The following is a 2617-nucleotide window of genomic DNA, read 5'->3' on the forward strand; positions in this document are numbered from 1 at the left end:
GGTGCCTCAGTGGGGGCCCCCACCTGCAGGTACTGGAGCTCAGCTGCTCCAGGGGAAGCCGCTCTGAACTTGCTCACAGAGGACGCAGGGCAGACCAGCACCTGCGGGTTAGCCTTGGGGTCAAGGCCATCCAGGGACGGAGAACCACTCCCCTAGGACCAGCCTGGTTTCTTCAGTTTTCTGGCCCAGCCAAAGCTGAATCTGCTTTAGAGTGTGTTCCGGGGGCTCCCTAGGCTCAGCCACATTGTCCGCAAGGAGCCACAAGGAGCAACAGGACCTTGGAACTAGATGCAGGGTCAGTGTCCGAAGGGAAGGGCTCAGAGCCCGCATCGGAACTGACTCCTTCGCCAAAGGGACCTGGATTGGGCTGGGATGCTGGGGGGACACGGGCTGGCTCAGAGGGAGGGCTGACAGCCCGGGAATCGGAGGGGACCAAGAGGCTGCGGTCAGGTTGCTGGAGTTGTGAGAGGTCACCAAGGGGCTGTGTACGGCGCAGCCCTGGGCCCAGTAGGGAGGCAGGACAAGCCTGGCTTTCTCAGCACCCCCAGGCTCTCCCCCAGCCCTTTGTTCCCGTTGCTTGGAGTCATAGGCACCACTGTACAGGTGGCTCAGATGGAGTGGGGGAGGTTTGGAAGAGACTCAGAGGCTTCTGAGGAAAGAGCGAGGGAATTCGGTGGGGCTGAAAGATCAGTTGAGGATGAGCACCCCAGGATCCCTTGCTTCTGGCCCAGGGCTGCCCCATGCCAAAGCGGGGTGCCAGATGTATGTTGAAGCCACACCTGAGAAGTTGTGAACCCCTGGAAATGAATCGATCCGCTGACTCATAAACGGGGTCATTGGGAATGTTGTTCTTTTTCAGTGTGTTGGGAAAAACCTGGGGCCAGGGCGGCAACACCCCAAAGTTTTTAAAATGTCGAAAATCCAATAAATGATGAGGCTAAAAAAAAAAAAAAGTAACACATGTGCTGGCACACTGTGGTATTCAAATTGGCATTTTAACAAAAACCATGTAGTTAACCGAGACAGATGTTTATGCATTAAAAACGTCCATTTTTAATGAGGGCAACTTCCATTTCAGCTGTGAAAACACCCAACCTTTTTGGGTGTACATATAAATGATGTGTCCATTACAACGAAATTAAAGTACCTTTCTACTCCATCAGTTGGTTTTCTTAAATTTGCTGGCTATACACTGGAGATCCTCTTACAGAAGGGTGTCGGGGAGGAGACGAGCCAGACAGGGTGCGGTGTAGCAATGATGAAAAATACAACTTTCCTCTAATCCCTAAATGCTTCCTCCCCGCCCCCACTATCATGATCCGAATTCTACCTTACAAATTTGGCTAGACCAGAGGATGTACACTGGTACAGATAGGAACTGGAAACACAGGGAGTCCAGGGCGGACGATCCCTTCAGGACCAGTGGTGTGAGTGGCGATACTGGGAGGGTAGAGGGAGAGTGGGTTGGAGGGAGGGAATCGATTACAAGGATCTATATGTGACCTCCTCCCTGGGGGACAGACAACAGAAAAGTGGGTGAAGGGAGACGTCGGACAGTGCAAGATATGACAAAATAATAATTTATAAATTATCAAGGGCTCATGAGGGAGGGGGGAGCAGAGATGGAGGGGGAAAATGAGGACCTGATGCTGGGGGCTTAAGTGGACAGGAAATATTTTGGGAATGATGATGGCAATGAATGTACAAATGTGCTTTACACCATTGATGTATGTATGGATTGTGGTAAGAGTTGTATAAGCCCCTAATAAAATGATTTTAAAAATTGCTGGCTATGTTTTCACTATGATACTGTGCCCCACTTACATGCTTATTTGTAGTACTACTGACCCAACGAATATGTTTGGTCACATGGTATTTGACCTAGCAATCCATTTAATTGGCAGGTACCCTAAGGAAGTAAGCACTAAAGAGATACACACACACACATACACACACAGGCCTGTATTAATCACAGCATTATTGACAGTAACGAGAAGGTGGAAATAACCTGAATACCCATTGGTGGAGGAATGGATAAAGAACCTGTGGAATACTATGCATCGCTAAAGAATAGTGATGACACTGTGAAAAACCTTATGACAGATGGATTTGGAGGACAGTATGGCAGGTCCAAATGAGTTTTTGAATGTAGCTTTTCTATCCAAAGTCTCTACCGCCCACCACACGACCTTTACCTGCATGGGTCTAGTAGAAGGTGGGGGGAAGAGACTGATAGGATTACTCTATGAATAATTGCAAACAGGATTTCCTGGGGTATCATTGTGCCATGTATAAAGTGATTCCTCTGAGAAAAGGAGGAAGGAGCTCATTACCAGCCAGAGCCAGGCATGGAGCGCATCCCCTGGACAGAACCCCCTTGGGGAGGGAATCTCTGGGATCAGAGGAGCAGCAGCTGAATCAGGAGCCAGAACCTAGAAGGGCGATGGACTTCCCAATTGAGCGCTTTTGTGCTGGACACTGATTTGCAGAGTGGGATGCCTATGGGCGCTTCATTGAGGAAGTTGAATTTGCTGACTCCTGGAAGCAGAGCTGAGTGCCTCCAGGCTGAGGCTTACTGGACTGGGGTGCCTCTGGGCACTTAATTCAGGAAGTTGAG

General features: G+C 49.8%; 1 pseudogene; it reads right to left on the reverse strand.

Moving 5' to 3' along the window:
* Positions 1–2201, reverse strand: part of LOC101639600 — a 3298-nt pseudogene extending 1097 nt beyond the window's left edge.
* Between the last annotated feature and the right edge of the window lie 416 nt (positions 2202–2617).

The sequence above is a fragment of the Echinops telfairi genome, unplaced genomic scaffold, assembly GCF_000313985.2.
Source record: "Echinops telfairi isolate 266 unplaced genomic scaffold, ASM31398v2 ScPeMD7_7472;HRSCAF=8510, whole genome shotgun sequence".
NCBI lineage: Eukaryota > Metazoa > Chordata > Mammalia > Afrosoricida > Tenrecidae > Echinops > Echinops telfairi.